The following is a 22,285-nucleotide window of genomic DNA, read 5'->3' as shown; positions in this document are numbered from 1 at the left end:
CAGGGGTCGATGGCATCATTATCTCTACGAGTAGATGAAGTATCAGCAACCTACAAGAAGAAAAAAAAGATACTTTAGAAAGTAAGAATACGAAAGTCATTACACTCGTATAAAAATACGTTATAAGTATGTAAAATATTCAAATAGATTTAGTTATTTACCGGAGGGGCAAATCTTTGCAATAAAGATGAAATCTGGTCAAGCTGATCCTGCAAAGATAGTATCTTTAACTCATAACTCTGCTTCAACTCTGCAATATTGGTCCTATGGCTCTGCCTTATCTTCTCTATCTTTATCTTATGGCTCTGTCTTATCTGCTCTATCTTTGTTTTCAGACTACAAACTTCTGCAGTGCTACTACCTTGTCTGGCATCTTAGGTATATCGGCTCACTGCAGACAACTGAATGAAGATAACTCCAATGCCACAACCTCTCACTTGACTATAACGCTCTAGGCCCATCAATTCGGCAAAGACCTGAGCTTCGACGCGACTAGTCGCGCCGGATGATGATGACCCCCAATGCGCTCTAAAATAAGAGATGTAGCTCTGTCCTATATCTTTCTCAAAAAAACAGTCGCATTGATATTTTAAAAAAAGTAAAACTAATAAAAAAAATTTTGAACAAATCAAAAATGAATACATACAACTATATCTCTCGACTCCTCCCAGACAAAGCTGTCATCTTGGTGGGTGTGAGTCATCCTATAGAACATTACCTCATCAGGCTCCCTTTCATGCTCTTCTAACTATACACACGACGAGTATATTGGCAAACTATATATCATGATACGTGCTATATGTTAGTAGAGTTTCAAAAAAACTTACGAATTCATCTCTACGTCTCGCATAACTCTTCGAGCCTGAAGTATGAGGAACTGCCTGAAATGCTCATGCAGCTTTACCAATATCGGAATATGTCTGCCAAAAAAAAGTAAACGATATAATATATTTAATGTATATATTTGCAATTCATATTAATAATAAAGATAATATAAGATATTGAAACAATAAACCGGTATGATGGTTCTGTTCTATTTTGGCTGTGATCAATTTCGAAGCTGCTAGTTCGGGCTTTAATTGGATTTTGAGCCCTAAAGTGGAATAGTTTGCATCGTCGGTAAGAGCGATTTGACATAAAGATCTCCTCCTCAAACATTCCATTTTTGATTTTGAAAACGAGCTTCCTGAGCGACATCTTTTATTTGGAAAAAGGGAGTTTTTTGAAATCTTCTAGGATGTTAATTGGTAAAAGTATTGGGGTTGGTTGAATGTATTTCCCGAAATAACCCAATCCTTTTTTGGTAAGACCCGCATAGAAGAAAAAGAATTTCATAGGTGTCAGAGTTTAAGAATAGGTTTCTGATGAATTATCTTCAGCCGTCGATATATACCAGCAATAAAAAAAAGGAAGGTTGCGCTTTAGGCACATAGACCGCGCATTGGTCCCCTATTGCCCCTGGGCGGCACCACGATTACCGTAATCCTCAATGAGGGAACAATCAAATCTCATTTTGTTCCATTTTCCGAACCTCACAAACTTAGGTTCGGAAAACTTTAAGGATTTCTGGGGAAGGGAAGGTTTTCCCTCCCCCGAACCCCCTCCCCTTCCTATCTTTTATAGGATTCTTACCCCCCTTCGGCCTACGGCCTCGTGCCCCTCAACCTTAAGAATGTAAACCAGCAAAAGAATGAAGCTGCATTCATTTCTTCAACTTGACACGCGTAGAATGGGAAGGAAGGACTGACTCTCCGTCTGGCTTGGTCTCACAGACTATAAGTCTAGATACTCTTCGCTTGAAAAGGTTTTGAAGATCGACGAATCAAATGATATTTCTATTCCAATTTCTGCCGCTTCTTCTCCCTCTGAATCACACTTTTTCTTGCTAAATAAATGGAAAAGAATCTTCCTATCCTATTTTTAGAAGTCATTTTAGCATTCTAAATTCTTTTCTTTCGCTAGAGCACTTGTAAAGCGATACGTCAACTTTCTCGCTCGTCTGATCCTCTCTTTGTCGGCCAATACCTCAAGACCATCGCCATGCATTTGATGGTCAGATTTTATGGGGAATTCCCTCCTCTGTTGGAGGCACTTTTCATTGCTCTTGTTTGGATCCGAGCCAGGAATCTTTATGCTCAAAACCCTTATTCGAGTAGTCATTTATTTGGTACTTCCCAAGGAGCCGGAACTGCCATTCTAACCCTTCTTGGGGGATTCCATTCACAAATGCAAGGCAGGGTTTGCTCGGAGTGATCATGATTCGGTGGTTCGACTGACGGGGGATAAGGAGACATTCATCTGTATTGTCAGAACAGATCAACGGAGGCATACCGTGCCACCGGGGGTGACGGGAGCGCGCCGTACTGTATGGAGGAAGGCAAGATAGCTACCAATGCCATCCAGTCGAGCCCCAACCACTGACCCCTCCCTTAGAGATGGCATCCAATACCTGAACTCCTCTTCCATTTATGCTAAAATGTCATTATCGAACTTGAGTTGGAGCTTCTTACCCTCGATCTCGATCTACATCCTAATAAGGAAGGAAAGTCTTCGAGTGCTCTCTGCCTCGAGTGCGGTCTGGGGACGAGGCCACAGGCCGAAGGGGGGTAACGGACTATAAACTATAGGGATAGGGAAGGAAGTTTCTCCGACACAACTCCGATCGGAGAAACTTCGGAACAAACTAATCCCTCCGAGGGGGACGAGGCCGGGGATTTGAAAGAACAGCAAGACTAATAGTCAGACTTTATGTATGAGGATCTTTGACTTTCCGGTAAGGAAAGATATGGGAACTCATTCATTCTTCATTAACCCTCACGCAGAAGAGAGTGAGCTAGGTTAGTTACACAACATGTCCTCTTTCAGAAAACCAGTAGTGAATAAGCTCCCTCCACTGCTTAGGATATACATCAGAAGGACAAATACGAGAAATCTCCTCTTCTATTATACCCTCGTGCTTGAAGTCCGTCTTCAACTTCGCCTTATATTCTTTTCATTTGCGGTTGAGGAACTTTAGTACCCAATCATAGCTCTCTGAGGGGAGTACAAACTTACTCTACACCAAGATACAGAATATTATAATAATATCAAATCAAAAATTAAATTTATGATAGTAAGCAAATTAATATACAGGAGGTATCAAATTAACAAGAACAAATTCAATTCATTACCTGTATAAGTCTAAAAAACTCAACTTTATATAAAGAAAGCATTTCATTCTACTTCGTATAGTTGAGCGGACATAGTTGACCATTGCATGCAACCGATCCTAAAAAACTTGATTAAGGACTTTCAGCCCTCTTGATCGGCTACCCTAATTCGTTGCATCAGATGACGATCAATACCGTTATCTACAGTTCTTGATCACAATCTTTAACCAAGTTATCATATCAAGCTATGTCATCAGAATGTATAGGTTCCTCAACATGCATGAACTGATCAGTAATTGTACGTTCATCACCTATTATGGCTGCTTCATGTCCTCCACTGAAATCTATTAAATTTCTAATACTATGTCTAAGAGCATATCTGAGTAAGACCCTTATATCATCTACTCCTATAGGATTTCATTCTATGTTACTAGATCCAAAATTGAAGGTGTGTTCTAAATAAGAGGGTTGGTTATATAGAGACGGCAATGGACTCTCCATGAAGTACCCATTCAGTATAACTTTTTAGAAAACCATTTCACACCAAATGTTATTCAATAGTTTTTAGATCAAGAGAAGAACCGTTTACATATTTTTGACATGTACATAAAATTTTTCCGTTCATATTAGATTTCTCAAAAGCCAATTTAATGAAATTTTGAACTCCATCCAAATATTCGATACTGGATCTCGACTTATTTATCCAACTTTTGTCCATTCTATTTAAATACCGATTAAACTGCGATTTTTATAAAAAAAGATAAACAAAATTAGGGTACGAAAAAGGATGGCATAAAAAGGAAAGCTCTATTTTTTCCTTACTCATAGTAAAAAAAATGAGACTGGTGTGACATTACTGCAGTGATAACTAAGTTTGACTGGGCTAAATTAACAAATGATTTTATCATTTACAATCTAGAACATGAAGCTAGTTAAGGATCATAGGCTAGAAGAAGCATGTACTAAATGGATAGCACCTCAAACTTCTGTGCAGGGGTTGGTGGACCACTTCTATCATGCAAGCTGGGTCAAGCACCCTAGAAACCATGAAGGCACCCCTGGGTTTCTGTCAGAAGGGTCAAAAGGACTCATCCTAGAAATGTCAAATATTGTACCAAATAGACAATGCTTACTCGGTTTGTGTAACAACCCAGGATCTCACCCAAAATGGTTAGCCGAAAGGTATTATTTGGGTTCCTTAATCCTGTATAAGTACCCAAGATCTACCCAGCGAATAACCGATGTGGGACTAAACACACGCCCGCACGGGTCCTCACATGCTCCCCCCATTCAAGCCCTGACTTTCTCGTCAGGCTAAGCGTTCATATCTATTCAAATCAAATCACAAACACTATGATTGGCCCATGGTCAGCCCCATGGATCCGTGCTGCAGTGTCCCCTAGTCAACATAGGTTATGGGCCGGATCCGCTCTGATACCATTTGTAACAACTCAGGACCTCACCCAAAATGGCTAACCGGAAGGTATTATTTGGGTTCCTTGATCCTGTATAAGTATCCAAGATCTACCCAGCGAATAACCGATGTGGGACCAAATATACGTCCGCACGGATCCTCACAGTTTGTGTGACCAAGTCTAACACTCCTGCCCACAAAAAAGAACAAAAATTAAAGAAAAAACACTGGCTCCGGTCACAAGCCAGCAAAAGATTCTGTAAAGGGACCCCCTCCCTCAAGAAGGATTAGAACTTATAAGAAACCTGCAGATTTCCAGGCAATTGAAAAGGCTTGGTAAATGTCAGAGCCTTTCACATCAATAGAGCAAAAGCGGCGGTACACCGTAATGCAGGGAGCGCATGGATACCATGGAGAAACTGTTTTGTCATCTCTACCACCAAGCAGGCATGAAAACAAATCAAAACAGAATCATGAGTGGTCAGTGGGCAATCATGGCATGGAAGTCTTGAGTCAAAGTCCTCGTAATTTCCTATCAAAAAAAAAAGAGAGTCAAAGTCTTTCTAGTTGTCCATAGGCTCCCAGTCTCCTCACATCATTTTCCAGGGAGGAAAAACTTGCACCCAATTTAATTCATGATGGGGGCGTTCCGAGAAACACCTGCAGCCAATTTGTTCTGACAGGAAAGTCGGACAACCACAATTGTCACCTTAAAATCAGAGTCTCTGTCTATTTGAAATTAGAAAAAAAGGAACTTAAAAGCATAACAGCATATCTATTCATTGAACCTATGAGTGATATTGAAGCCTTTGATGATGCCATGAGATAAGAAAAATGTGGATAGAATGATCTGAGGGAAGAGTCATCTGGGGGATGCTGTTGTTACAGCCAAGAACGACAAAGGTTACTCGCTGCTCATGTTTTGTGAATACGAGCACTATATAGTAGTAGTTGTAGTTTTATTTTATTATGTAACTATTATAAGCTGTACTTGAGCAGTCGTAGGATGGAGCAATTTCTGGGATGTTTTGGGCTTCACGGAGGGAAAGAAGCATGAGGATCTTTTTCAAGCTTTAGCGATCCTTGCAACATGTGAAGGTGCTCCAGAGGCTCAAGTTCAATGGAGGTAATGTCTTTGGGTGGATGTTCTATATACGAAACGAAGCCAAACTTGAGGTTCCTCTGTTTTGGATCAAATGGTGTTCAGATCAATGAGATGATTCAGTTATATGAACCTCTGTTTCTTGATGCAGAGGAGTAGCATGGACCTTGCCAGGTTTCTTCCAAGTAATTCATCGAAAAAATAGAAAGAATTCAAATCAAATTCGAGATTTATGGTGACACAGTACTACGAATTTATAGCTAGACTTATAAAATCATCAGCATTCCTAAGAACATTTACAGTATGGATCAAGAAAGTTTTAACACCCATATGTCCAACAATACCTAGTGAAAAGTATTTGTGGTATGAGTCAAGAGCTAAAATGGTGGCACAAATTATAAGATGATGCATGGTGCAATACCTCGGGCGGAGGTGGACCTCGATCGATCGGGGCTTAGGGCCGGTCGGTCGACGCCGAAGAGGAGGGAGGAGGAGAAGATCCTCGGGCAGAGGCGAAGTTCGATCAAGACTTGAAGATCGGTCGGTCAGAGCCAGAGAGGAGGGAGGAGGAGAAGATCCTTGGGTAGAGGTGAAGCTCGATCGAGGCTTGAAGGCCTGTCGGTCGACGCCGGAGAGGAAGGAGGAGGAGAAAACACCTCGGGCGGAGGCGGAGCTCATGCCAAAGAGGAGGGAGGAGGAGATCAATCGAGGCTTCAGGTCGGTAGGTGGGCGCTAGAGAGGAGGAAAAGAAGGGCTAGGGCTTGAAAATAAAGTCTTTAGGTCGATCGGGCTGGGAGGGGAGGAAAAGGAGGGTTAGGGCAGGAAATGAAGTCTTCATGTCGATCGGGTTGGGTATTTGGGGGAGGCGGCCTCCGACGACGCTTATAAGCATCGTCGTAGGTCTAAGCCTCTGACGACGATTATAAGCATCGTCTTAGGCTAGACCGACACGTGTACGATAGCCTCCGACGACGCTTATAAGCGTTGTCTGAGGTTTGGTCTATGACAACGCTTACAAGCATCGTCCGATTCCAGGTTGATTACGATGACGCATTTTAGTGTCGTCTACTCTCCATTTCGGCAAAATTTGGCACCTGAGCCAAAATTACCGACGCTTCTATCTAACGTCGACAGCAAAATGTCGAAAATGCTCCTTTTTCTGTAGTGTTTCCAACATAGTGCCCAAATGAGATGATCCAAACATCCTTGTCCCTCATATTACAAATATACTAGACTTGAAACTATTACCGTCCCCACTTTGAGATCACTTCTGCCTTTATGAATTCCACCCTTTGCAAATATTCATTCTATTAATAAAGTTGGAGGAAGTGACTCACTTCCTGCATTTTCTCTCAAAAAAATATATTTTATGAATTTGCACAGAATCTGTAGTAAAATAGTCGAGCATGTAGAAATAGACGCCGGAGATAATGAAGGCCAATCGAGTTACTCTTCCCCATGGACATCCGAGGCAAATAAATGTGCTCATGATGCGTTCTTTGTTCATTTATCCACTGCAGGACGAGTTTGTTCTTGTATTACAGTACCATCTGCTGATGGGACTCTAGGTAAGTTAAATAAATTAGAGTTGATGCCCAAAGATATGCAACTCGATCTTATGGTCGCCTACTAATTTTCAATGTTCAGCTGCACTCCTGCCAAACACTTTTTAGCAGCTGTGGAAGGAGGTTGGTATGTGAACGATCAGGCGAAAGAGCAGTGCATGTACACAGGGGGTGGATATTCATTAATTTGATAATTATAAAGTTTTCCGTAATCTTCGTGCCTAGATTAAGAGAAGGTCTTGTTGACGAGATATACGGGGCAAGTATGACCTAAATCTGGAGCATTGCATACTCAGAAACATGGCAAACTTTCTTGCATTAGTATCATTTTGCACCCCTAAATAAAAAAAATGTTGATGGGTTTGCAAAATTAGATAAGAGGATGCAACAGTTGCTCGATTAATGAACTTAAAGTAGACCAAGGAGAAGTAGGAAAATTCAATAGGAGAGCAACTCAATAGTAATAATAACCTATTAAATGTAACGAACATGCGTTTTGAATTCGCAGTTTCACACCCAGTGCGACCAGTAAGGGGTACTGCTTTAATTTTCGTGTGGTGGTTGAGTTTTTCCGTCGAACGTGTGGTGAGCGGTGGAGGATGAGTAACCAGAGTGTGAGATTGGCAAAGGATTCCAATGGTAGTAAGGATTGATGCTCATGACCTGCCAAAGGTTCGTCCAAGAGCGAGGATCGGCCCCCTCCCTACAGAGTGGAGTCCAACCCCTCATGGTCGATGGTGGTTCGCCGCCTCTCCCCTTCGGCAGCCAGTGTGGACTAGTTACAGGATTTCAGGGGATGAGCTCGATAATCTCCAATGACACTTCTTGGAAGTCTCAAGGTGTGGGAGTCAACGGCGACATTGTCCGCAGCCTTGGCCAAAGAGTTCCGGCGGAGTGGGTTGCCCGACATTTGAAAATTAAGGGGAGCTAGACTATGATGTTGAATCCTTCCTGATGTTAGAGGATCGTCATGCATTCCGGTTCAAGAGTGAGGAGGATCGAAACTCGGCCTTAGTCAGCGGCCTCTAGCTGGTGGGAGACCAGTTATTGGCAATGGAGCAGTGGATGCCTGATTTTGTTTCGAGCACGGATGTGGAGAAAAAGGCAGTGGTTTGGCTCCACCTCCCTTATCTCCCCCTGGAGTATTTGGAGAAGGAGTCAATCATTGACATAGCGATGGTGGATGGTCGGCCATTCGCCCTAGATGACTTCACGGACCAGCAAAAGAAGCTCAGATTCACTAGGGTTAAGCTGGAGATAAATGCCCTTGATCCCCTTAAGCTGGGGGTCTTCATCAAGAGGAGATCGTGGATGTTCTAGCAAGCGTTTGTGTATGAGAACTTGCCGGGTTTCTTCTATCAATGTGGCAGAATAGGCCACAAAAATGATGAGTGCCAGTTTTGTCTTCCCATGCCGGCACCGACAAAGGGGGCATCAAGGAAGGAGGTCCTGACCCCAATGGTGGTGGAGGCTATTCAGCAGGCCTCGGTTTAGGTGGAGCTGCTCAGCCACCTAAGGCTTCCATGTCCGGGGTGCGTTCAAGGAAGACGGTCGAGTCCACCCTCGAGTCGGCATCTAAGCCGGGTTCCTCCCAGTCAGATTCGAGTTCCCCACGGAACAGGTCAAGTTCGCCTGGATCACCGCCAAACTCGGACGGCTGGCAAAAGGAGGCCAAGGTGGCTCGTCGGAGTTCATGAAGAAGATGGTTACTGCGGGTGACTCGGTGCAAAGCGAACTGACCAAGGACCAGGCGGAGGCTTCCCTTAAATCTAGCGTTGGAAGTGCCACACATTCCAAACCGGTGGCTCTCTGGGACAAAGCTTCAGGAACGCAACAGACACCTTATGCCCGCACGACGAACCGTATAGGTATACAAGGCAGTAGATCATATCAAAACAAACACGAATGCTTAAAATTGACTTTAAAAATTAATTTATTCAAAACAATTTTACGAAATTTTAAAATAACATATGTCAACATAATTCAAATGTTCTAACTAGTCTAACTAAAATGCCAATACTCGAATAAACTCTCCAGAATTTAGCACACTCTCCAATTCCGTGCGATCAAGCATCTAGATCTGAAAAACAGACAAAATGTGATAATGAGTTACACTAGCTCAGTAAGTAACCGAGAAATAAATCACAAATAATATATATATATATATTTAAAATTTACTAAGTCTTTTCATAAAATCTCTGATACCAGAATCCAAACACAAATAGGCTATGGCCACGTAACCCAATGGCATAGGTTGCACAAAGTGCCAAACACCACTATTATTAACCACCGGTGGTATGGTGTCCAAATACCACTATTCTAATCACTGGTGGTACGGTGTCCAAATACCACTGTTCTAATTACTGGTGGTACGATGTTGAAACTAGTTTTTCATAGATACAAGTCGATAGAGCCAACGAATAATCTCCATTGGCGAGGCCAGAACAGATAATAGCAATGCTAAGAATATATACATATAAATACAGATTTCATAAGTTGTTGGGTCATATTTTATAAATTTCATAGCATATAACAAAATTTTCAAATAATATTTGACATGCTGGACCCATTTTACTAAGTACAAAACATATTTCAAAATTAAATCCACTAATAATTACTTTGCCAAACATTTTGAAAAATATACTTTGAAGTATTAAGTTATTTACCTCTTCTCGCTTAAATCCCACTTCAGACAAACGGGTCAGGTGCACCTATTTAAATATCATTAGAATATAATTTATTTTTTTATTAATTTCAGAGTTAAGCAAAACCAAAAATACTATAGGACACGGTTCAATAAGGAAAATGCCTACATTGGACACAACCCAATAGGGCCCAAGCTTGGCCCACATTGGAAATAGCCCAATAGGCCTACATTGGCCTACATTGGACACAGCCCAATAAGACACCAAACTTAGCCCACAAAAAAGCATAGCCCAATAGGGCCCAAAGTGGCTAAATGGGGCCCAAATTTGGCTCGCAATGGGCTCGGCCCAACAGGCCCCCAAGTGGTTGAACCGGGACCAAGTTTGGCCTACAATGGGCTCGGCCCAATAGGGCCAACATGGCTGAAGTAGGCCCAAGTTGGGCCCATAATGGGTACAGCCTAACAGGGCCCAAAATGGATGAAGTGGGCCCATATTTGGCCCACAAATAGGTACGGTCCAATAGAGCCCCAACATGGCTGATCTAGGCACAATGGGCAGGGCCCAAAGTACAGCGCATGGCCCACAAAGGCTGTGGTCCAATTCACCCCCTCTTGGGTTGTCACCTTGGGTAACAGTTATGAAATCTGAAAAATGCGACTGGGTAAATTATGAAAAATCTATTTTGTGTATATGTATGTATTCTCAGCATGGCTATGATCTGTTCTGACTTTACCAATGGAGATTTTTTGTTGGCCCTATCGACTTGTATCCGTGAGAAACTAGTTTCGACACCACGCCACCGATGATTAGAATAGTGGATTTGGACACCGTTACCACCGATGGTTAATAATAGTGATTTGGACATCGTTGCCACCGGTGGTTAATAATAATAGAATTGGCACTTTGTGCAACCCATACGACCACAACCTATTGATGTTGAAATTTTGGTATCATAGTTTTTGTGAAATTATAAAAGCTTCGAAAAAATATGTTATTTGTGGTTTATTTTTCAATCATTATTTTGTGTTTTGATTAAATATCTCGCATGCTTTGACCCCACTCTAGGGTATTATGTTGCTTACTTGGCTAGTGTACCTTATTATCATATTTTTCTATTTTTCAGATCTAGATGCATAGACGCCTGATCGCTCGGAACTTGGAGAGTGCACTAGATTTTCTAATGATTTCTTCAATTATGGGCATTTTACATAGACTAGTTAGAGTATTTGATTTATGTTGACATATGGTATTTTGAAACTTTGGAAGATTGCTTTGAATATATTTTTGTGGAAAAAAATATTTAGAAAGTTGTCATTGCTTTGATTTGATCTGTAACCTTGCATGTCTGTACGGTCCGCCGTGCAGGCGTGCGGCATCTGCCGTGCTCTAGGCTCGGGGCATGATATGCTAGCTGGCCATTGGCACTGGACGAGTTCACTAACCAGCAAAGGAAGCTCGGATTCACTAGGGTTTAAGCTGGAGATAAATGCACTTGATCCCCTTAAGTCGAGGGTCCTCATCAAGGGGAGCTCACGGATGTTCTAGCAGGCATTTGGGTATGAGAACTTGCCAGGTTTCCGCTATCAATGTGACAAAATAATTTAAATTAGCTAGTTGTGTCCTTTTTCTCTTTCTTGAATTGTTCCACCCTTAATTTTGGTTATTACAATTTTCTAATTAGGTATAATAAACTAGACGAGATTACGTCAAGCCAACATATTTATGCTATAAATTCCTATTTTTTTTATTTATTAGTCTTGTATTAGATAAGATTGAGAAAGTTAGGATGAAAATAATTTGGACGTCAAAATTCTAAATTAGGAACTAGCAATGATTGGATAATTGTTATTGCCAATGATTGGTTAAGGACAACTTGGTTTCATATTAATTTTAATTAGACATGTTAAGTGTGGATTAGTAGCATCGTAGCTGAGTTATGGACAATAGATAAAAATTCTGGTACATGATCACCAATATATATTACTTTTGAATTTATAATGTTGGATTTGTATCATTGGATTTTGATCTATGAATTCAGTTTGCATGAGTTGATACCATTTGGTATGAGCATATTTATGTATTTATTATATGTGGATATCTCCTATTGAAAACATGACTATATGAACAATGACACTATTAAATTGAAATTAATTGGACAAGAATAATATCTAATGATCTGACAGATTAAAAATGGTTTGGACTAATCTCGTCATGTAAATGGCCTCCACAAGTTTATGCGTAGGATAGCCTCGACGAATTTATGCGTGGCATAATCTCGACGGGCTTTAGCGTGGGATAGTATCTACAAGTTTATGCGTGGGCTAGCCTCCGTGAGTTTACACTTGGAAACTTTATTTATCAGTCATGGAGAGGGGCATGATTTTGGTCAGTCCAAAGCTGAAAAATAAATTATTATAGAACTTAGAATTGAGAAAAAGAGGAACGGGTGATAAGACACAAAAAATCAATGTTGAATAAAAGATTTTACTTGTTGGTATTTATAATATATATCTCTTTTGATAAAATAAATATTTGATATATATTTATCTGGATATTTGTTGATTTAATTAAGTTATGCTGGATGTTTGAAAAGAAGTTCCATAATTTATGTTTTCACTCTAATATCGTTTATTGCTATTTTCTTAAGATGTGCGGAGATTCTGACTAAGCTGCAATGCTCGCACCATCTTTTTTTTCTTTTTTTAGAATTGCAAGATGTTTATTACTTGATTATGGTTCAGGTCATGGATGAAAGATAAATAGATGGAACGTCATTGATACCGGTTGAATAATTGAATATTGTACTTGCATAATTTTTGTTATTTGTCATAAATTAAAATTATTACTATTTACGGATATTAGGGTTGTAATAAATTACCAGATTTTATATGTTTTTTAGAGCCTTGTTCTAAAAAAACGCGCGACCGTATCATTTGGCCGATCCAGTTCATAGATTCAGGGTGCGACACATAATTAAATGGTAAGCCATCAATTCAAGGGCACACCAAAACTTCAAGGAACCTGCATGCACTTGTAATTGCAGTCGATCAAGGTTTGCAACGGCAACTGTTTTTTATGAAATTTGTCGCACATCAGCTATGCAATGATGTGAAATTTAGTACTTACTCTCCACTGGCCGGCAGAACTTTTGTTGGACACTTAGAAACGATAACGGGAAGAGTAATGTGATCCATGCCAAGGCTGAAAGAATGAAAAATACTAAACTAACATGAGGACGGATTAATAGTCCAAAAATATCACCAACTCCTAAAAAACTTCAGTCACCGAACCCTAGTAAGCAACTGATCTCGTACAACAATCTTGACTTCTTTATAGATGTTCATACGGTGTCCAATGAGTTTGGCACGGAGACCCACCGACTTCAAGAGTGGAGCCACTGTAAGAAAGCCTTAATTGGTGCCGTGCAACTGCACCCAAATGCACCGTCAAGGAAGCCGTGCCGTCCAGCCGTCGCATTCCATTACGTGTTGCTGGAGAAAACTTGCATGCACGGGTCCAATAATCCAATTCATAATAAACTTGACGGTGTAGCCATCTGGTGAGCAGACTTGATAATTAAATTGATGCCGGCCTGAACACTTCTGGACCAAGTCTTGGATATCCCAGAGCTGAGGTAATTGGCCTGCACGACAATTCATTGATTGCATCCGTTAGTTACAATGCTGCGACCCAAAATTTGAGCGTCTTCCTCAGAAATGCTTCAGATCCCCAGAGGAATTGGAACCTGTTTTATGTCGTCGACTCGAGGCACTACCAGCCTGTTAACGTAGCCATTGGTTTCTCAGCTTCCACCGGAGACCTTTACAAGTCGCATAGCATCTATTCCTGGGATTTCAATTCCTCCAATTTAGGTTCTCAAGGTCCTGCTCCCAGTCCAACTAATGAAACTTTTGAAGCCAAGAAGAAGAGTAGGGTGCGCCTAGTGGCTTTTTCAAACGAACAAAATATTTACGAGGAGCTCATGTTTGGCTTGAAATTAAGCTAGATATTAGTACATGAATAAGTTAAACATGAATTAAATTTATTTAGCTCAATATAAACAAATTGAACAAAGACTAGAGTTGCTTCATTCAAGTCTGGGTCAATGTAGCTCAAATCATAAACAAATAAATATTACTTACTAATTTTTTATTGATAAGAATCAATTGATAGGTAGAATCAATAGGCGGCCTCAGCCATAAGATTTTAAAACTAACAACAATTTTATTTGACGGTGAAAATTATGGCCAATGGATTATAGATTTAACAACTTAAGGTCACTAGAAATCTTCAACCTCTCATTCTCTTCGCGACACCACCCCATCCCTCTCTTTTCCTGTCCAATTCTGCCTCCCTCTTTCCCCGCCTCTGCCTCCCTGCCTCTCTCTCTCCCCCCTCTCTGTCCGAGTATGCTCTCTAAAAGGCTCAAAGACATTATTCCAAGAAAGTCCCATTGTGCCATATGCCATCCTTAAGTTCTTATAGCTTCCATGGACCTTCTCAAGATCCTGCTTCCCAAGCAAATGGCTCTCTGCAAGTCTGGCTCTCTCCACATCTTAGTTCTCCTCCTCTTTGAGTTGCTATCCATCGTGATCCCCCATGCAAGCCCACTCTCCTTCAACTTCACTGGCAATGAACTGGACAGACCAAACATAAGCTTCTCTGGCAACGCCGCCTCCGCCAACGACGCCGTCCAACTCACCCAGAACCAGCGGGACTCTCCCCTTAACCATAGCGTTGGAAGCGCCACATATTCCGAACGGGTGCCTCTATGGGACAAAGATTCAGGAGCGCTTGCCAACTTCACAACAAATTTCATATTCGCTATCGACAGCGACGGAGAAAATGAAAGTGGCGATGGGCTTGCCTTCTTCCTCTCACCTTTCCCGTTTGAGGCTCCACCGAACTCATCCGGTGCGGGTCTTGGACTATTTACAAATTCTGGCAAGAATACATCGGAGAATAATGTGGTGGCTATCGAATTTGATAGCTACGAGAACCCTAATGTCAGTGATATCAGTGACAACCATGTGGGCATCGACATTGGGTCGATCATTTCCAAAAACCAAGTGGACTTGAATGCTAGCATCAGAACGAATTCGCAGTTCAATGCATCCGTTAGTTACGATGCTGTTGCTCAAAATTTGAGCGTCTTCCTCATTAATACTTCAGATCCTCTGAGGAATTGGAGCCTGTTTTATGGTGTGGACTTGAGGGACTACCTGCCTGAGAACGTAGCCATTGGTTTCTCAGCTTCCACCGGGGACGATAACGTGACGCATAGCATCTATTCCTGGGATTTCAATTCCTCCAATTTGGGTTCTCAAGATCTTGCCCCCAGCCCTGGACCTAGTCCAACTAATGAAACTTTCGAAGCCAAGAAGAAGAGTAAGATGAGCCTAGTGGTGGGGCTTGCTGTCGGTATTGGGATCTTGCTATGTGGGTTGGGTTTGTTGTGGTCCGCAGTATCGCGAAAGAGGGCCAGGGGAGGGATGGAAGCACGAGAAGAAGAAGAAGAAGAAGAGAAGGCTCTCGAATTGTCCATCAATAATGCATTCGAGAGAGGTGGCGGCCCTAGGAAATTTTCTTATACTGCACTCGCGATTGCAACCAGAAATTTTGTTAAGGAGGCAAAGCTTGGGAAAGGAGGTTTCGGGGAGGTTTACATGGGAGTGTTGGATGATACGAAGCAAGAAGTGGCAATCAAGACGATTTCTAGAGATTCTAAGCAAGGGACGAAGGAGTATAAATCGGAAGTCACGATTATAAGCCGGCTGAGGCATCGCAATCTTGTGCAGCTCATCGGCTACTGCCATCAAAAAAAGCGATTTGTTGCTTGTCTACGAGTACATGTCGAACAAAAGCCTCGATCGCCATCTATACAGTGAGGAGAGATTGCTTACATGGCCCGAGAGGTACAAGATCGCATTCGGCTTGGCCTCGGCACTGCTCTATCTTCACGAAGAGTGGGAGCAGTGTGTGATCCATAGAGACGTCAAACCGAGCAACGTGATGTTGGATTCAGGGTTCAATGCTAAACTCGGTGACTTTGGGCTCGCAAGGCTTGTAGATCATAACAGTAACATGCAAACAACGGATATGGCTGGGACGAGGGGATACATCGCACCTGAATATGCTACCACAGGTAAGTAATATTATAATTCTAGCTGCAATTGAAGGCTCTGATCTGAATGAATGCTTTTCTGATAGAAACTATAGAAATATATTTTAGGGTAATTGACTTTCCCATCCCTCTAAAGACTCCACTGTAACAAAAAGTCCTTGTTAATTAAATCTAAAACAACCGGTCCAGAAACTTTCCAAACTGTAATTCCCGGTCCCTGAGCCCCTTTTATTTTGAAATAAGATACCGAAAATGCCCCTTCCCTCATGATCTCCCATCCTTCCGAAGAAGAAGAATTTCAGAGACTTTCCAAACCGTAATCTCCCAGCCGCGGCTGCTGCCGACCGCGGCCTGCCCCCTCCCGCGGCCGCCGCCGGCCCGGCTCGCCTCCTCCCGAGCCCCCTCCCGCGGCCGCGCCGCCGGGAATGCCTCCGCCCCTGCCCCCATGGTGGGAAGGTGCCGAAGAAGAGGAAGAAGGGCGTCGTCCCGCGTCCTGCGGCTGTTGCCGGCCACGGCCCGCCCTCCTCCAGCGTCCGCCGTGGCCCAACCCCTTTCCGGCGCCGCCGGCTAGAAGAAAAAAAGAAAAAGAAAAGAAAAAGTTTGAACTGGGGTCGACTCCTGCTCTGCTGGGGTCGACTCGTGAGAATCTTGGGTCGACTCGCTCACTTCTACAACAATTTTCTAAGAACACTTAACTGTGTGCACAGTCCTGTTAACTGTGTTCGCAGACAACTTAACTGTGTGCCGCCAGCTCGCGGAAGGAGAAAAAAGAAGAAAGAAGAAGAAGGGAAGAAGAGAAGAAAAAAAAAGAAAAAAAAAGAAGAAAAAAAGGAAAAAATAAAAATAAAGTTAAATAAGCTTGGAACAATTAAATAAGTTTGGAACACACTTAATCTAACATGACACACGGTTAAATAAGCTTGGAACATATTTAAATCATCCCGAAACACACTTATTCTACCCCAGAACACAGTTATTTCGACTGTACACATAGTTAAGTTTTATTAGAAAATTATTGTAGACTTATGCTGAGGTCGACCCCTAAAGAGCTGGGGTCGACCCGTGAAGAGCTGGGGTCGACCCCTAAAGAGCTGGAGTCGACCCCTGAAATCAGGCAGAAAAACAGCTCTCTGGAAAGCCTGAGAGAGTCGACTCCAGATGAGCAGGGGTCGACCCCAGGTCTGTGAACACAGTTAACTTGTCTAGGAACACAGTTAACTTGTCTGTGAACACAGTTAAGTTGTCTAGAAACACAGTTGTTTAGGAACACAGTTAAGTTGTTTGGGAACACAGTTAACTTGTCTGGGAACACAGTTAAATTGTTTGGGAACACAGTTAACTTGTCTAGGAACACAGTTAACTTGTCTAGGAACACAGTTGTCTAGGAACACAGTTAAGTTGTCTGTGAACACAGTTAAGTTGTATAGGAACACAGGTATCTAAGAATACAGTTAAGTTGTTTGGGAACACAGTTAACTTGTCTAGGAACACAGTTAATTTGTCTAGGAACACAGTTGTCTAGGAACACAGTTAAGTTGTTTGGGAACATAGTTAACTTGTCTAGGAACACAGTTAAGTTGTCTAGGAACACAGTTAACTTGTCTGGGAATACAGTTAAGTTGTCTAGGAACACAGTTAACTTGTCTAGGAACACAGTTGTTTAGGAACACAGTTAAATTGTTTGGGAACACAGTTAACTTGTCTAGGAACACAGTTAACTTGTCTAGGAACACAGTTGTCTAGGAACACAGTTAAGTTGTCTGTGAACACAGTTAAGTTGTTTAGGAACACAGTTATCTAAGAATACAGTTAAGTTGTTTGGGAACACAGTTAACTTGTCTAGGAACACAGTTAATTTGTCTAGGAACACAGTTGTCTAGGAACACAGTTAAGTTGTTTGGGAACACAGTTAAGTTGTCTAGGAACACAGTTAACTTGTCTGGGAATACAGTTAAGTTGTCTAGGAACACAGTTAACTTGTCTAGGAACACAGTTGTTTAGGAACACAATTAAATTGTTTGGGAACACAGTTAACTTGTCTAGGAACACAGTTAACTTGTCTAGGAACACAGTTAAGTTGTTTGGGAACACAGTTAACTTGTCTGGGAACACAGTTAAGTTGTCTAGGAACACAGTTAACTTGTCTAGGAACACAGTTAAATTGTTTGGGAACACAGTTAACTTGTCTAGGAACACAGTTAACTTGTCTAGGAACACAGTTGTCTTGGAACACAGTTAAGTTGTTTGGGAACACAGTTAACTTGTCTAGGAACACAGTTAACTTGTCTAGGAACACAGTTAACTTGTCTAGGAACACAGTTAATTTGTCTAGGAACACAGTTGTCTAGGAACACAGTTAAGTTGTCTGTGAAAACAGTTAACTTGTCTAGGAACACAGTTAAGTTGTTTGGGAACAAAGTTAACTTGTCTAGGAACACAGTTAACTTGTCTAGGAACACAGTTCAGTTGTTTGGGAACACAGTTAACTTGTCTAGGAACACAGTTGTCTAGGTACATAGTTAAGTTATCTAGGAACACAGTTAACTTGTTTGTGAACACAGTTAACTTGTCTAGGAAAGCCTGAGAGTCGACTCCAGGTGAGCAGGGGTCGACTCATGCTGTTAAGGGGTCGACTCTAGGTCTGTGAACACAGTTAAGTTGTCTGTGAACACAGTTAAGTTGTCTGTGAACACAGTTAACTTGTCTAGGAACACAGTTAACTTTATTTTTATTTTTATTTTATTTTTTTTTCTTCTTTTTCTTTCATTTTCTTTTTTTCTTTTCTTTTTCTTTTTTTTTCTTCTCTTCTTCCCTTCTCCTTCTTTCTTCTTCCTTCTCCTCTCGCGAGGCCGGCAGCTACGGAAGGGGGTCGGACGGTGGCGGCCGCAAGATGGGGCCACCGGGGGGGCAGCGGCTCCTCTTCTTTGGCACCTCCCCACCGTGGGGGCGGAGGTATTTCCGGCGGCGCGGAAGGGGGCAGCGGGTGCGGGAGGGGGCGGGCTGCGGGCGCGGCGGCAGGCGCGGGAGGGGGTGGGCCGTGGCCGGCGGCTGCCTTTTTCTTCTCCTTCTTCGGTGGGAATGGGAGAGGCGGGGGCATTTTTGTCCCATAAAGCAATGTCAACAGGGATTTAATGTTAAAGTTCGGTCAATAAATGGACCGCTGAGCAAGTTCCCCTATATTTTATTTATGCTAGGTAGAGCTGTCTTATAATCCTGCGGTGTTGGATTGTGGCTTGGCCTAGACCAAGAAAAATGCTCTTTGAGCCCATGGCAACCCTGCGGTCTAGGCCTACGTCCATCATCAACTCTGCTATAAGATAGAGTGATAGACCAATCACTTGCTATCCCAATGTTATCAATAGCCAGGCTTGATTTTGGTTCGCAAAGAATCTAATAGTCTGATTTGCAGAGAATTTGTCCATTAATCATCTCTCCCTATTGTATTTGAAAAAAACTAAAATCCCTCTTATGTGCATGATAGGAAGTTAAATTCAAATGAACTTTTGTTTTGTGACTGATGTCCTTTTGGCCATAGATAAATTCCTACCCATAAATTTATGCCCGAAAAAGTTAGGTTAAGGAATTACTTTCGTCATCTATTTCTCACAACCAGAGAAAGAATAAAAGAGAAACCTCGATAGAAGAGTGTGATAAAGTGAAGGCTTTGGAGGTCCACTGGGATTTTTCGTAGAATGGAAGTCTATAAAACTACTGAATACATATATGCTTTTGTGATATGATTTTTCACCTTTGGGTGAGTGGGCAGGGGGTTCAGCAACTTTGATCCTAGATTAAGAAATTTTGAACGTTTGACTCGGTTTGTCTGGGTTGTACGTTCCAACTTAGATAGGATCAGCCGGGTACAGATAGATGGTGGTGGTTCACTGCTCCTCGCACCCACACCCGCACACCCACTCACAAACCCACGCAAACATACGCAAATCTACAATTGAAAGGTCTTTGAATTTAGATTCATTCCGAAATCCTTTTACTTACATGAATATTAAACTTCAACTCAATGAGTGATGTGGAGCGCTTGTCAAATATTTTTTTTTTTTGAAAACCATTCAAATCATCTAAAATCTCTTGTAACGGTTTGCTCATGCATCTCCTTAGATATCAAATCAAATCATCGATGGAAAAAGGTCGGTATTTTCCTTGCAATTAAACAGAAAATAAGTAATCATAAATTTAAAATTTGTTTATCAATTAAATAAAATTCTTTATAAAATTTTTAGAAAAAGCTAGCAAAGAATCCGACGTCTACAGCTTTGGAGTGGTTATATTGGAAATAGCATGCGGTAGAAAGCCAGTTGAAGCAAGAAAAAGGGAGAGCGAAGTTAGTTTTGTAGAATGGGTGTGGGAGCTTTATGGAAAAGGGATGTGTTTGGCTGCAGCAGACAAAAGGTTAAACTTAAAGTTTGAGGAGCAACAAGTTGAACGGTTGATGATCGTGGGGCTATGGTGTGCCCATCCAGCTTACAATCATAGACCCTCAATAAGACAAGCAATTAATGTCCTCAAATATGATGCTCCATTACCAAATTTGCCATACAAGATGCCTGTTCCAGTATACAGCCCTCCACTAGAAAACTTGCATGATGCTGCACCAACTTCATCGAACACGTACTTTCTTTCTTCAATATCTGGCCGCTGAAAGATGGTGAGTTATGCTTTTTTTATTTTTTTCTTTTATGGGTCGGAAATGAAGGATAGTAAGTCATGTTAAAATGTTTAATTCTGACATTCAGAACGGCATGTTTGTGAAATACAATTAGTTCATGCATTATGATGGCATTGTCATTATTAATTGTTTTTTGCTGGACATGAGCACTGAAAGTGCATATAAATATAAATAAATGGAGATCCATATGCATTTCTGAAAATATAGTACATTTGGAAAATATTTCTGTTGTGGTTGAAATCTGGCCCGAGGGTGACCATGCTGGAGGGGGTCAGAGAAGCCGCCGGTCGAGTCGGAGAAAGGACACCGCCTCCCGCGTGATAAGCGTATCTGCACAAAGCCTCACCGGTGATTCCGGCGAAACCCTCTGATGCTTAAGTTAGAGTGGAGTTTTGTTGGCCCAAAAAGTCCTTAGGAGTTACCTGATGGGGCTATTTATAGTCCCCACTTAGGTGCCCAGATGGCAGAGGGATGGTGCGTCCTCATCATGGGAGGAAATGGCTTTGGCCATGTGGCGTGTGGCCACGGCTTGCTTGAGGCACATGATTTGGACCGTTCTTGTTTACGGCATGGCGTTGGCGGGTGTGGCAAGGTATGACCCTTGTCAGCAGGCATGGCTGGGGCAGTAAGGCGTAGTCCTTGGTCGACGTGTCTTAACGTGGCCAGCAAGAAAAGCATGGTGCGGTGAGGTTAGAATGTCCAGCCGCCATTTCTATTGTTCTCGAGTTTCTCCTTGAGTGTTCTTGGAGCTTCCCGGCGAACGACAAATTTTACTCTCGGTTACTGGCGGTCCTTCCCCCTTTCTCAATTATTTTCTCCACAAGTAAGTAATATTATAATTCTAGCTGCTCTTTGAAGGCTCTGATCTGAATGAATGCTTTTCTGATGGAAACAATTGAAATAGATATTATTTATGCTAGGTAGAGCTAAATTGGCTGGTTGTGGGTGGGCCTAGAACAAGGAAAATGGCTTTTTGAGCCCATAGCAACCCTGCGGTCTAGGCCTACCATGTGTAATCATCAGCTCTGCAAAAAGATAAAAGTGAAAGACCAATCACTGCTATCCCAATTTTATCAACAGCCAGGCTTGATTTTGGCTCGCAAAGAATCTAATAGTCTGATTTGCAGAGAATTTTACCACTAATCTTCTCTCCCTATTGTATTTGAAGAAAACCCCCTCTATGTGCATGATAGGAAGTTAAATTCAAATGAAGTTTTGTTTTGCGACTGATGTCCTTTTGGCCACAGATAAATTCCTACCCACAAATTTGTGCCTGGAAAAATTAGGTTAACGAAGTCTCTTCGGTCAAGCTTGTCTAACCCAATAGTGAATTGGTCCAGCCTATACAAAAGCCACCCTGGAGGCTTACTCCATCAACCATTGTACCCAAGAATAACCCAAGCTAGCCTGGCTCAATATGAACACAAACATGACAATATCAAGTCTGCATCATAGTTGATTTGTTTAGTTGGATTTCCCTCTTCTTTTCCAAAACAATTCTCTTCCTCTCTTCTCGGATCCGAGGGTGGTAGCCACCAAGGTGGCCCAACCCCCTCCAACGACGGCCACTGGCGGCTCTTCGGCCACGGCACCACTAGC

At 42.0% G+C, this 22,285-nt stretch overlaps 1 pseudogene; it reads left to right on the top strand.

The window, feature by feature from the left end:
• Nucleotides 1-14,283: 14,283 nt before the first annotated feature.
• On the top strand, nt 14,284-20,659 carry LOC103697335 (L-type lectin-domain containing receptor kinase IX.1 pseudogene; annotated as a pseudogene).
• Nucleotides 20,660-22,285: the final 1,626 nt, after the last annotated feature.

The sequence above is a fragment of the Phoenix dactylifera genome, chromosome 2 (assembly GCF_051530095.1).
Source record: "Phoenix dactylifera cultivar Ajwa chromosome 2, Ajwa_hap1_PhDact_Kaust_v1.1, whole genome shotgun sequence".
Classification (NCBI taxonomy): domain Eukaryota; kingdom Viridiplantae; phylum Streptophyta; class Magnoliopsida; order Arecales; family Arecaceae; genus Phoenix; species Phoenix dactylifera.
The sequence above is the reverse complement of the archived record's forward strand: the minus strand, read 5'-3'. Positions and strand labels throughout refer to the sequence as shown.